We start from the raw sequence: 14,926 nt of genomic DNA, 5'->3' as shown, positions 1-14,926 counted from the left end.
TTTTAATTTGGGCATGCCCTGGCCTTCTAATTTGGCCCATCCACCAAAAACAGAAATCCCAAGGGCTCTGCAGCTGGACACTGTGACCTGGCACTAATGCAGCAGGCCTATCTCATGTTATGGATACACTGTTCATATTTTTAATTCCCCGGGATGGGGACCTTGAAGGAAGCTTTGTCACAAACAAAGCTTTGTGACAAACAAGGCCTTTAAAAAACAATTAACCCTTGATATTCTCCAGGACCATTGTTCTAATGCAATATTTTCTTTACCTGCAAGCTAATTCCTAAAAGCAAACCTCTCAATATCATTTCCTAGCCATCAGCACAATGTGAGGAATATGAAGAGGTATGTTTTGTTCCTTTCTTAGCTTGAGCAATAGAGTGCAGCAAGCAACACACTGTGGGGAGAGAAAAGGAGCAAAGCACCCTGGGAAGATGAAGGTCTGTGCTGTGGCTCTGAAAAGAGATATGTATACAGACATCCATGGCCCCAGGAGAAATTTTTCTGGGAGTGATTTAACCAGTTACTCCCAGTTGTTAATCACTCCCAGTTGTTCCTAGGTTATTTTTCTCCTGGAGAAGCCTTTTTTGTATTTTTCACCTTTTATCTTTACCCAGATATATTCTGATCTGCTACCTTCTTCCTCCTGAACCAGGGAACAAATATGTAGATTTGGACTTAAAAGGTAATGCCACCACTGTTTCCCCCAAACCTGTCCTTCTGAAACAGAATGTAACCTTCAGTGTTGATGGTCCTGTTATAAAAGCTATCCCACCAAATTTCCGTGGTACAAATGAGGTCATAGTTCATTTCATAAGCTGTGATTTCCAGCTCATCTTGTTTGTGCCCCATACTTCCGGCATTTGTATACCTACCCACCCAGCTTTTATGAAGCCCTACTCCTTCAATCCCTTGCTTCATCCAGGGGATCAAGACGTGGAAGGGAGAGAAAGAGATAAATAACGTGCAACATTGGTATTAAGTCAAAACAAGTTACAGTTTAGATAAGGGAAATATTTAAATGCACACTCATCTTAACTCTGATTGATGTCAGAAAACACCTCTGTGGAAGTCAGACTTCCTCCATGACATGTATCCCCTAAATACTTAGTTAGAGTGACATTTTGAAGGCAAAAACAAACAAAAAGGAATTAAAAAAATAATTACATGTAATATAAACTCACATTTAAAAAAAAAATCATCTTTTAATAGGAATCCATTGCAAAGTTTGTTTCATTTCTGGTTTAGGCATGCTTGGGTTTTTTGTACACCTTTGTCTCAACTGTGTTTTCAAGGCCTAATATTTATAAGGATGAAATATATCATAGAGTTCCCAACATCAACAAGAGGACAAAGTAAAGGCAAAGATGAGAATGTTAAATTGGTACACACAAATGTAATGTTTTTCCCAAAGGGAAAGATACAAATACCAAAATAAATAAATTTATCTATTTAGAGGGGAGAGGCAACTATGGAGGAAATGAAAATAATTAAAACAAATTATTTTAAAGAAATAGTAGCTATGGTCCCATAACAGGGAACCCTAACCCTGTTAACAGACTGAGTGGATTGGGCGGAGGGAGGTGATAATGGGAAAAAGAGGAATGAGGCACAGGTCTAGGGAAGATAAGTCCCTGCCAGGTGGACTGAGGATGCTGAACACCCTGGCAGGTCAGCTGAGGATGCTGAGACTGCTGGCAAGAACAAGGTTTGAGTGAGGAGGCTGGGCAGTAGACCCTGGGAAGCCAAGCCCAGGATAGGCTTTAAATGTTTCAGGCATCAGAAGCTCAAGCAGCCTCAGCACTGCAGTCCCTGCCAATGGTGAATTGGTGTTCCCCAGTAAAGAGCTGCATCTTCAGGGAAGAGGCTGCTAATAGGAGGACCCTGGAAGGTGCAACATCCGAAAGACTGTAAACCAGAGATGCGTCACTGACAGTGGTGACCCAGAGTGGCTGGTGGGAAAATCAGAACACAGTGACAGACACTCTATTAAAGTGGTAGTTGTTCATTTCCCATAACCCTGAGCAGACTACTTATGTTTACGCCAGTGTAGGGGAGGAAAGGGGTCTGCTGAAGGTGACTTCCTATGGCCTTTTTGTTTATTTTGTAATTGAACTGATAGTGAAGCTAGAACTGGGGGAAGATGGGCCCAAAAAGGGCCACAGTTTAACAGGGAGGACCTCACTAGGAATTAGTTCAAAGGCCTGAGAAGGGCAGAAACCCTGTTGCTCAGTTGCAGGTCCAGAGAAGCCTGGCCTGCATTCAGATAAAGCACCATGATACCAAAGAAGGGACAATCTGATCCCTGCACCCACCTCTTAGCCTGAAGATTCTACAATTATCATCAAAGCATGGCAGTGAAGGAGCAAGGATGGTGAACACAACTGGGAACCTCCACATTGCCATAACCCCACTTTCTGGTGGTTGGAGTTCATGACTGTTTACAGGTCCTGATTCAGGAAACCACTCCTATTCAAGCAAAGTCAAGTATTCACTTGAGCGTATGCTTAAACACCCTTCCTGACTAGAGAGAGACTTTTCTTAAGTGCTTATTTGAAATGAGGCCTATGTTACAGTTTATACTCTATATTTTGCAAAGATTTTGCATCAGATTTGAGAAAAGTTTGCAGTTATAGTGTAATTATCATCATGTACATTGCCTGTTTGTCTGCTGCATTTAATCACGTTGGCTAGGGAAGCCATTAGGATAAATTTCACTTTTTGTTATAGGTGGGAATGAATAAGAAAACCAGCTGTGAACAACTGAACTTCTGGGAAATCTGGGTTCAGATCCAGAAACATTTCATCCAGGTCTTCTCTGCCGTGTGTTTACAGCAACATTCATTTTTTTCTAGTTGCTGTGCATATTCCAATAATGGCACGATCATCTAATTATCTTAATGTTTTTCATACATCAGCACATTACTGTTATGCTGGGATTTCCAACTGTGCTTTTTACAAAAGTTTGCTTTTCAGCTGTTCACATACTGTATGGCTGGGTGGACTAAAATTCCTTATTTTATTTTTTTTAAAGTTTTTAATTTTATAATTTTTTTTTGCCATTTGAAGTCGAGAGGAGAATATATTCATTTTAAATTTTTGACATAATTGGAGAAAAGGAAATCACAGTGCTTACACTGACAAGGGTGAAAATAAGGACAGGAAACAAAGAAGGCATACATTTAAAAATTTGCCTTAGTGTCTATACTACCGCATGATCAATACATGGTGTCTCTGTAGATCTGATTAGTGAGCATTAAATGCTCTTCCTTATTAATCAACTATGTAGTGATTTCCTGTAAGAAATGCATTGCATAAAAATGTGAAACCTTTTCTTAAACTTCAGATTTGTCTATTTAACAGTTGCTTTCAAAATACCATATAAACATGTTGTCCCTTCCACCTTTCCCCTGATTTGTTTCTTTTGCAACCATTTTGACAAAGTTAAAAAATATTGTGTGGGTAAATAGATGCAGAACATGAACACATACCACAGAAGAATAATACCAGTTACATCCTAGTTGCCAAGGCAATTTATAGGATTCACATTTAGAAAGTATTTTAAATAGACAATAGATCTGGGTCTGAATATCTCATTTCATTAGGGTAGAACTGAAGACCCAAGTCATCTTGTGAGTAGTCTCGAGGAGTAAGATTAATTTCCATGCCCCCTGCTCCCCACTCCTACCTCCCACGCCAGGAGATGTAAATAGCATGTCTGTCTTTGAGTGTGGAGATGCTGTGGGGACAGCATATTTATTAGGAAGATAGTAGGGTAAATAGAATCTATCCATGATGTTTTTCTATAGATTTAAGTATGGTTTCCTTTTGTAACTGTAACCATTTGAAGTCTGAGTCCTTTACTAATTTTAGGCCCTAAGGTAAGCAAGGTACCTAGGAACATTCAACAAATAAGTTGTTCCAGTGAAAATACCTTGCCAGTTAAACTCCTTCTATTTTTCCAACACTGTGGGGGGAGCCTGAAGTCCAGAGAGCATGTGGTATGAACAGCAAAGCTCACCAAGATGTAGACATTCCATCCCACAGCTAATGGTAAATGTTTTTGAACCTGTAATTTTTTTTTTCATGGAATTGAAATTCTAAAATACGCCTATCCTTTTTCGGTGTATTTCATGTAAATGTTTTTGATCAGGACACAATATTTCAATATGCCTTCAATTTAAAATGTTGCATTTTAGTTTACTAACCTAAATTGAACTTTTTTTTTCCAATATAAAACTTTTTTTTCTTTATAGTACTGTATTTGCTATACAGGAATCTGGAAGGGGTGGGGGAGGAAAGGAAGTGGGGGTAGGCTGATCATCCATATTCTTCTCTATTGGCTGCCTCCTTAGTTTGGAGGCCCATAGTACTACTCTTAAATACAGTGTCCCTGTTGAGAAAGGGCAGTTTATATTTTTCTTAACTGATTCAAAACTTAATATTTGGGGTCAAGTTAGACATTTAAATGTTCTGATTCAGGTGAAGGAGATTCCAACTGAAAGAGTTCATTTTGATTTCTCTTGGTGATAAACAGTACATATTTAGCAAAATCAAATTGATGAAAAATTTGATTTTCTAGAAACTGAATTTTCTGTCAGAAAATCCTGTTACTGGAAAATTCCCAATCAGCTCTGGTAAGCAGACTCAGCATCCCTGGTACCATGACTGGGCAGAGATGCAAAGGCTAAAGGGTTCTTTTCAACTCTCCCTATCCCATTACTGACTTGTGGGGATTTTCCTGAGTGAAGGTGGAAGAAACACTGAGAAAAGATTTGACTTCTCATCACATCAATCAGTTCATTCAGAAAGCCAATTCAAATAGAAAATTCAGTCACGCTTACTATAATCCATGATTTCAATTGCTATAAGGGCAGATTATTCAGGACTTTTTTCTTCCCATTTCTCTATTAAGCGGCAATATGATGTAGCATTGATGACTGAGTTCTTTACTTTAAACCTATGCAGGTTTTGCTATTGAGTCTCTGTTCTTCTATAACACTGTCCCTGCATGCTACCTATTGCAAAAAAGGCCACTGCATACTAGACTGTATTAATAGAAGTATCATTTGCAAATCAAGGGAAGTGATTCTTTTGGTCTGTTCTGCAGCAGAAGTGTCTCACCTGGAGTGCAGGAGTTTGGGTTGTAGCCGTGTTGGTCTAAGGACATAGGCAGACATGGTTCCTTGGGTGAATTTGATATCTTTTATTAGACCAACCCAAATGGTTGGAGAATAGTTATTAAGCAAGCTTTTGGGTTAAAAAACCCTGTGCTGCATCCAGTTTTGGGCCCCGCGCTTCAAGGAAGATGGATAGATTAGAAAGAGTCCAATAAAGAGTGACAAAAAAAAAAAATATTAGAGCCTTGGGAAGCACAGTGATAGAAGTTATAGTTTAGAGACACTCTTTTGGAAGGTCACAGGGGTTGGCAGTTGAGATTGTCCACCCATTAAAATAATTAATCAGAGAAACCAAGGGACCACAGAAGCTAGTCTACTCCCCCACAAATAAAAATTCTTGTTAGTTCTTCTAATTCATATATACCCATGTTTATTAAAGCCAGTAATCACTACATGTTTTCTGAAGTGGTAAACGACAAAGAATTTGAAAGAATTGGAGGTCCAAGCTGAGAAAGAAGTAGGAAATTGAGAGTAAGTGGAACAGCACAGCCACATTGAAGGACATAAGCCAGTGTAAATGATCTTCCTATACAATTTACTTTAAGGACATTTGATCATGGAAGTGTTGTAAATTCCACCTGCTGTACTACTATTGGTCAATACAGGAAAAACAGGAGGGCATTCAGACAAAAGTTTCAGGGGTACTAAGTAACCACATGGGCAGAAGAGAAAAATGTAGCATCAAATCCTCAATCTTGCATACTGTTGAGCAGGAAGCCCTGGCTTTTTATAACACCAAAATATTCAGGTAAGTGTAATGTTGTCCAAAAATGAGGAGTACTGAATGCCAAAAAAGAATGAGACCTTTGAAAGACACAGATATTTTATGTACAGACAAACAACAGAACTATGTATAGATCTGTATGTTACTGATCTAAAGAGACTGAGTAAGAACTGTGCTTTTGGGAACTTGACAGTATCTCTGATTAGAAATAGATTATTTGTGGTATTGCAAACACTGCATTACAAGAAGGGCTATTGCATGAAGGAAACCAGTGTCTAGAAAAGACTGTTCAAATGTGCAGGGCAGCATAAACTGTGAAGGCATAGAGTACAGAGTTAAATGCATCAAAAGAGGTTGTCCATGCAGTAGACATGAAAGAATGTGGCCAGAAAAAGAAACCTCAAAGGGTGGAATTTTCCATGGGTAAGAGGCCAACTTTCCCATAAAAAAAGTGTAACTTTCCATTGGCTAGGAGAATGCTAAGAGAGAAAATAAATAAACAAGTGTGTAAGGCAACATGGGCCCAAACATGTCCTACATTTGTAAAATTCTGTTTTAACTGTAAGAAGAGGAACCATTTTGCCAGGTGCTGCAGATCCCAAAGATAAAAAAAATCAGGTGCATATAGTTGAGAGCATACTTGAAACATTTTATATAGATATTGTTGAATCAAGCAAAAGAAGTGCAGGGAACAATGGTTTCATTTAATTTGGATATTGGAGCTCAGGTTAATATTTTATCAGAGCATGAATAAAAGTAAACCTGAGACCACAAGTGAGCCCAACAAATAACAAAATAACTGGCCATTCAGGAATAAATATACCAATAAAAGGGAGATGCATTGCTAACTGGCTATTCAGGAACAAATATACCAGTGAAGGGTAGATGAATTGCACCCAATATAAAAATAAATTGTACAAATTCCCATTAATTGTGGTACCTCAGAAGGTGACACCAAATTTTCGATCTAGCAGCTGATGATAAACTGAATCTAGTAAGCGTGTGTGTGCATTTCAGTACAAGAAGATGCAAAATCCATGCCTCATGATGATCCTTTTGGCCATCATGGCCCAAATCTGAACAATTTTCCTGGGAATAAACTAATCATTCCAGAACACAGGAAGCAATCACACCCTTTTAGGAACAAATGTACCTAAAGATACAAATGCAAATACAATTATCCAGAAAGAGGAAACCACCCTCAGCAGTTTGTAGATGATCAATGTTGTGCTATGTGCAAAATCACAGCTGCCAGAAGTGAAAGTCATTTAGATTCTAGTATAAGGATTCAAGTCCATCAAGACTTAGAGGAAAAGCTTCCCACTGAGAAACTGGATTTGATATTTTATTGGCCTCAGAAGAAAGTGAAACTTCTGTACAGACTCATAGAGACTTGTTAAAAGAGCTGCAGAAAAAGGGGAACAGGAAAGTGAGTGGTAAAGATTCATTCCAGAGTGATGTTCTAGTAACCTTTCCTCTGTACTTGGGTGTTAATGGTATTTTCTGTTAATTGTTTTTTGTAATTATTGTTGAAAGGGAAAATCTAGAGATAGAAGTTATAATTTGAAGATACTCTCTTGCTTGAAAGACGATAAGACCTGGGAGCTGAGAGATGGTCCCACGTTACAGTAATTAGTTAGGGAACTACAGACGCTTCTCTCTGGCTCCACAAACAAAGGTTATTGTTAGTTCTTCTTATTCATGTATGACTGTTCTTGTTGAACCCAGGGATCACTACAGCTAGCATGACTTGTGAAGAAAGGCTGAAAGAACTATGATTGTTTAATCTGGAGAAACAAAGACTGAGGGAGGATTTGATAACAGTTTTCAAGTACCTATAGGGTGAATATAAAGAGAATGGCACTCTTTCTCTGTGGCATTAGGGGACAGGACTAGGATAAATGGTATTAAGCTACAGGAGAGGAATTTTATATTGGAGATCAGGAAGGACTTTCTGCCTATGAGGGTGTTTAAGTATTAGTATAGGCCACCTAGAGAAATTGTGGAATCTCCATCCCTGGAAATTAGCAAGAGCAAGTTAGACAGACACTTGGCTTGGGATGGTTTGATTAGGGAATCTCCTGCTTTGAGTAGGAGAGTAGGTCCTTTCCAGTCCTACTTTGCTATGATCCTATGATCTTACTCTTTAAAAGAGTACATTTTTTAAAAAAATCTCCTTCTGGCTTCTTGTTGATACTACTTTTGATGCACAGAAAGGTCTTAAATGTTTTGTTCTTTTATATAACAGCTGTTGTACATGCAAAAGAGATTCCTATTTGAAGCTGGAGCCTTGATTTTTTGTGGAGATCTGACATATTCACATCAAGGAGAAAAATATGTATGAATTATTACAATAGGAAAAAGACATTTCATTTTTCTATCTCCACAAATTTCTTAAGCTTAGGAGGACAGAACAGAATTCCCTTTTTTTCTTGGTTTATAGAAACTGTATCTGAAATGAGGAAAAGAATGAATAAAGAACCCTTTCTTGGTTTTTTCGAGTGCATTTGAAAAGAAATAACTATTTGCAACTGTAGGAGAATATTTGTAAGAGAGGTGTGTGAATCATACTACATTTTTCCCCTTGAGTTTTCAGAAAGCTATAAATGTGTGAAGCTTCCATGGTTCCATTGTCAATTTGTTTTGTGTAGGTCACAGGTATAAGCAGAGGAGTAAGATATCCAAAAACATAAAAGTAAATGTAATAAATGGAAGAAAAATATCATAAGTGATACAAGTCTTTTAAGAATGCTTTCATTAGCCAATTGAATCTAGTTTGAAACAGCAGTAACTTTTCGCTCTATAATTCAGATTTGTGGTAAGTGAATTTTAGGCTCATATATTTCAATATTCTGAGATCCTTTACTAGGAATCAGTATACCTCCTAAAACCTGGAAAATCATTTAAACAGATCAGACCAATTTTCAGATCAGATCATTTTCCATTGGGTGACTGTCAAACTTTTTTTGCTATGAGAATTTTCAAGCTCTGTTTTCATATTATTTATTTGGCCTGACAACATCAAACTCCGGAAATAAGGTTGTGGGATTCCAGTGACAAGAAGTTAAAAGCAAATTCTACCAAATCCAATACATCTAGGAGGAATACAACCCCCACAACTCCCACCCAACTCCACTCCACCCCACCCTCTATGAATGATCTTGAGTTGGGTTTGTGTAACACTGAGGGGAAAAAAAAGAAAGCCAAACTATTTCAAACTCATCTGATCCACTCATCTATTACCTTTCCCTAAATTTCTACCATACTTCTAGGAAAAGTAAGGCCTTCTTCACACCTAATCAGGGGACAGAAATAATAGAATGTGACTCAGTGGGTACATCTACACATGAAATTAGTGTGCCTGAATAAACTCCAACTCAATTTGTGCTGGAGTTTATTGCTCCCAGGAACCCAGGACTGTGTCCAGGTCCACAGCATGTTGAGCCAGGGTGGGGCAGCCTGCCAGGCTGGAGCTGCTCCACCCTAGCTTAGCATGCTGTGGAGAGGCTGGCTGGGGCATGAAGCTGCCACAATGTGAGCTTGCAGGAAGCCCTTACAATGTAGTACCCTTATTCCCCAGCTAGCCCTGGTTTCCATCCACATGTGCCTTGCAGAGGAGTTAATAACTCAGCCATAGGATAGTACTTATGTCAGGAAGTACTATTCTATGGCAGAGTTAAATGGTTTATTCCAGGCTAATAGCACTGCATGTGTAGATGGTGAGGTTTTACTGCAGAGCTAGTCAACTCCACAGTAAAACACATGTGTAGGTGCCCGCCGTCTCAACAAAGCTGAATATTTACAGCTACATGGGCATAGAAATTCACAAAGAGGAAATAAAGTATATAATTAAAGTATAAGCTACATTTTTTTTACTTAGGTCTGCTGCTAGCTGGGTACGGAAGGATATAGATTTATACACTTTGGTTTGTTTTTTTGGTTGGGTTTTTTTTTTTTTTGGTGCTAAGCATAGCACCTGCCTTTATAAAGTATGAAATGAAAGTGATGTTTGTTCCTCTAACCAAATCACTTGTCTGTTAGGAGTTATGACCCTCCTGTACAGAACTAAATGTTAAATTTTTCAAAGGTAAAAATTATTTCTGGTTTAATTTGCTGTTTGCCATCTCCAGATATGATAGTGGAAGTATCAATCTCTACCAAAGTTCTTCTGAGAGTTTCATTGTTAAATTTTTAAAGTTTACTGCTGGCTAGATAAGATACTACTATGTTAGACTGGTATACAAAGCATGCCTTGTTGTTGAAAAACATGTTGAATAACAAAGATGATATGAAATGGAAATTACTAACTTGTGAAGAAACTACATACATCAGGGCACTCCATGAGAAGAAAGGAGAACCTAATGGGGAAAGCTGCTAGATGAGAACCCAGAGACTCAGATTCAATGCAGTGACCTTGACATCCTATGTAACTTTAAACAAATGACTTAGTCCCTGTCTCTGGGACCCATGGAAGAAGCATGCTTGTTGCAGGTCCTACCCAATTACTTGAAATATGCAAATCTTCTAACACCATCAACACAAATATTAGGTTATTTTGCTGGACATAGAATGGAATAAATATATATTATTTTTAATTAATCTCTCATGCTGGTCCACAACATTGTTTTTACAGGTAAAAGCTTTCCAGCTGATGCTTCCAGCTATGAGAAGTCTTCAAAAGGTAAACTCAGCAGGACTTACAATCAAGAAGAAAGGGTGCATTATGGGAATTTTGCCCAACACTCCTAGGAATATTATTTCCAAAAGCCAAGTCTGAAGAAGTAGAAATAGCAACAAATAATGTTGTGACAACAGATAACCTGGTAAATACAGTGTGTGTCCTTATAGGTGTTAATGGAGGAAGGTGCTTTTTGTTGTTTATTTTCTACTGGAAGACTGTCAAAAATTTTTGCTATGAGAATTTTAAAGCTCAGTTTTTATATTATTTATTTCTTAGGTAATGCTCTTATTCAGTCTGAGCTGTTTAATTCAGTTTTTTTTTTTTCACCTTCCTTGAAAACATTGGATGTTGGCTGCAATCTGGGGATTTTGACTGGAGTGTACCAAACCTCCTGACTTAAAAGCTTCCTGGTTAGAGGGTGCTGTCCCTCTGCTCAGGGTGAGACCTTATGCCACACTTGGCAACAGAAAGGAATTTTACCCCATGATCAGATTCAAACAAATGGTGGGAGGTTTTACCTTACTCTGTAGTGGGGGCATGGCCCCCTTCCTTGGATCTCATGAGCATACTTTAACAACCCTTGTAGCAGCAGAACACTGACTGCCATAGTCCCTCTGATTTACTTATGGTAGGTAGGTTGTTGTCTTGTGGTTGTGTCTTGTGGTCATGTCAGGGTTGACTGCATAGTTTTGCTAAAAGGTTTGTTGCAGTGTGGGAGTGGGTGGAAAGGGGAGTGGTGTCCTGGATGACCTCTGAAGGTTCCTTCCAGCCCTACTTTTCCATGATTCTGTGAACTCCATGGTATTTAAATTTCTGGAGGGCATGGGTGACTGATGCCACCTGAGTCGGGGAGGGGGCACATGTCCCCCCAGCGGCCAGTCAGTGCCAGGGGGGGGGTCCCCCACAACTGATCATGCTGAGCGGGGGCGGGGGGGTTTCTGGTGGCTAATCTCACCAACCGGGGCTGGGAAGCAGATGCAGCAGTCCTGAAAGCATCAGCGGCGTTTCACCTGGTGCCCCCACTCTCTGGCTGGCACTCATAGGGGGGGCACTGGTGCTCCTGCGTACCCCCTGCCCATTGCCTGAGCAGGGAGTGCACTCTTAGGGGGTGCATGTGGACCCCCATGCACCGCATAAGTGTTGCCACTGCTTGAGGGCATAAATGCAGTCTTTTCTGCTTTAGTTATAGACACTTTCACAGTTTTGTGGAGGATGCAGAATCTTCATACAACTAGTTAGATTCATGTCTTGGCAGGTAAAAGGTGACATAAAATTGATTCTCAATAGCTCTCTGAGGGAAAACAAGGTACCAATTTGTTTTTAAAATAGTGCTGGTTAAACTTTAGCTAAAAAATAATGATTGACTTAAAACAATTTAATCAGTTATTACCATTTCTCCCTCTCTTTAATCCATAGCAGAAAATTGTTTCAGCTGGAGGGGTGCTTAATGAGCTTTGGTGAGCTGTCAAGGGCTGCAAGGGTAGCTCCACCCCTTGATGGGTGCCCCACCTCCTGGTTGCCATTTTGGGACCAGAAGTCCCACTTCTAACCCCTGACCTTTGTCGCCAGAAGCCCCTCCCTTTACCCCAGAAATACTCCTTTTGGGAGGGAGAGTGCTGTCATCTTGAAACTGGAAAAAAACTAAAAAACTAAAAAAAAATCAAACATCTACTATAACTTAATTTTATTTTCAAAAGTATTTTTGTCCTGATTTATGTGTTTGCATAGTAAATCTAGAGGAAATTGCATAATAATTCAAAATGCAGTCTTACTCTTGTATGTTGTATGTGGGGGCAGTAAAGGAGTCTATGTGGGAGGGTTGGGGAGTATGGGTGTGTAGTGGGGTGTGGGGGTGTTTGTGTGTGGTGTGGCTATGGTGGGTAGGGTGTATGGGGAAGGGTGGAGGGGTGAGTGTGGAGGGGTATGGGGTATATGCTTGGGGTGGGAGCTGTAGGAGGGTATGGTTGTGTGGAGGTTATGGTGGGGGGTCTAGGAGTGTGTGTAGGGGTTGTGGAAGGGATGTGTGTGTGTGGCAGGAGTGCTCCTCAGAGTCTCTGGAGTGTGGAAGTCCCTGGATCTGCACGTGGTGGCAGCCCAGCCCTATAGCATGCACTGTCTAGCTCTATACCATGCAGCTCACTGCACTCCCACCCCAGTCCCTGGCACAGGTAGTGGCAGCATACTGGGCCAGCCCAGCCTTGCCCCATAGCACTCCCACTCCAGTCCCCTGCTACATGTGGTGGCAGTGTGCGAGGCCAGCCCCATAGTACATGGATCCCTGCACTCCTGGCCCCCTTCCCCACAGTAGGAGTCCCTCAGAGGTGTCCTTCCCTGAATTTCCACTCTGGCTGGGAGGGAGGCTGGGAACAGCCATGAGGCTGCCTGGAAGAGGCTTCTTGTCTCTAATGACCCCTAGCTCGGGGCTAGGGGTGGGTCAGGCCAGGTTTGGGTGAGGGGGGTGACTGCTTAGCAACTGGAGCCACACCTCCAGGGTTAACAGAGGGCTTAAAGAGGGGCCCTAGAGGCCGGATGGAATTACTTGGTGGGCCAGAACCAGCTTATAGGCTGTATTTTGCCTGTCCCTGCTTTAATCTCTCATTTTCCTGGAAGTTTGTGAAGAATATTGTGGCAAAGCAGCTCTATTAGGAAACCTGAAGCTACATATGTTAAAATATTAATAAACAGAAAGCCAGAGTCAACATACACCTTTGACCTTAAGTCAATTTGGTTTAAGGTTTAGGGAGGTTTAGGAACTTCACTGGTATTATAGTCTGATATTTGCATCCTCTTACTGAATAGGTATAAGCTGAGTCTTTTAAATCTGTTGGTTCCTTTTATATCATTGACATATTTGTGGATCGAAATTAAAGTTGGTTTTGAATGGTATTCTAAAAACTTAATAAATTCTTCATTGGCACCAAAATTCTCTCACAAGAATGTAAAGCTATTCAAGGTTAGAAAAAATATTATCAGAATCCAGTATTTGTTGTCCTCAATGTCTCAATAGTGCCCATCATTTTACTTCTATTTCCTCTGATTCTGAAGTGAGTCAGAGGAGAAACTCCACTGTTGCTCTGTTGCTTGGTATGACCTATATGTCAGACACAAAGACCCAGTAGGAAATATGATGGTTGTTATACTTCTGTTATCAGAGGTGGCATTTGCAAGGGAAAAATTATGTCGTGGAAAATATACCACATTAAACCTTGAAAATGTAATTGTTTGACCATTGGGTTTGATTGATTTTTTTAAACTTTACAAAGAATTAATGGATACTGTTTGACCCTAATCATCAGCGGTTTGATTAGACCAAAGAATTAGAATTGTGACAACTTAGTGTAGGTGTACAATGCTTCACAATACAGTTCTAAGTCTTATGTCCAGCATCTTGCTGTGATGCTCAGAATATTTTCTCTGACTTTGGAATGACTCATCAAAAAGAGAAACTTTAATATCAGCAAACATGTGAGATCAAATTTATGATGCTAAATAGGCCCCCTTTGCATGTTCCAGGTATCACACAATTAACTGGTTAATTGCACAGTTACCTTGAGACCAGCTACATGTGAAAAGTGCCTAGCACACCACAAAAAAATCCAACCAGCTATAAAGTTAGACCTTGAAAATATGTACTGACTTTATAGCTGGCTGTTTCATAGATTTCATAGATGTTACAGTTGGAAGGGACCACAGTAGGTCATTGAGTCTGACCCCCTGCCCTGGGTAGGAAAGAGCTCTGGGGTCAGATAACCCTAGATAGGTGCTTATTTAGTCTTCTTTTGAAGACCCCCAAGGTAGGGGAGAGCACCACCTCCCTTGGAATCCCATTCCAGATTTTGGCAACACTTAATGTGAAGAACTTCTTTCTAATGCCCAACCTAAATCTGCTCTCTGTCAATCTGTGGCCATTGCTCCTAGTTACTCCATGGGTGCCGTAGTAAATAGAGCATCTCCTACTCCCTGATGTCCTGCCCTGATGAATTTATAGGCAGCCACAAGATCACCTTTCAGCCTTCTCTTGCAAAGGCTGAAGAGATCTAGGTCCCTGAGTCTCTCCTCGTGGGGCCTTGCCTGCAGGCCTATGACCATATAAGTGGCCCTCCTCTGAACTCTCTCAAGATTCTCCACATCCCTCTTGAATTGCAGTGCCCAAAACTGGACACAGTACTTCAACTGTGTCCTGACCAGTGCTACATAGAGGAGAAGCAGCACCTCCCTGTTATTGAGCTTTAATTTGCATGTGTAGCAGGGCTTCCCCTGAGGCTGGGAACCCCATCAGCTGACAAAGTTCCCATCCATGGGGCTGCACCATGCCCAGTCAGGGATAGGAATGCTGAA

This window comes from Alligator mississippiensis, chromosome 4, assembly GCF_030867095.1.
Source record: "Alligator mississippiensis isolate rAllMis1 chromosome 4, rAllMis1, whole genome shotgun sequence".
NCBI classification, from domain to species: Eukaryota; Metazoa; Chordata; order Crocodylia; family Alligatoridae; genus Alligator; species Alligator mississippiensis.
The sequence above is the reverse complement of the archived record's forward strand: the minus strand, read 5'-3'. Positions refer to the sequence as shown.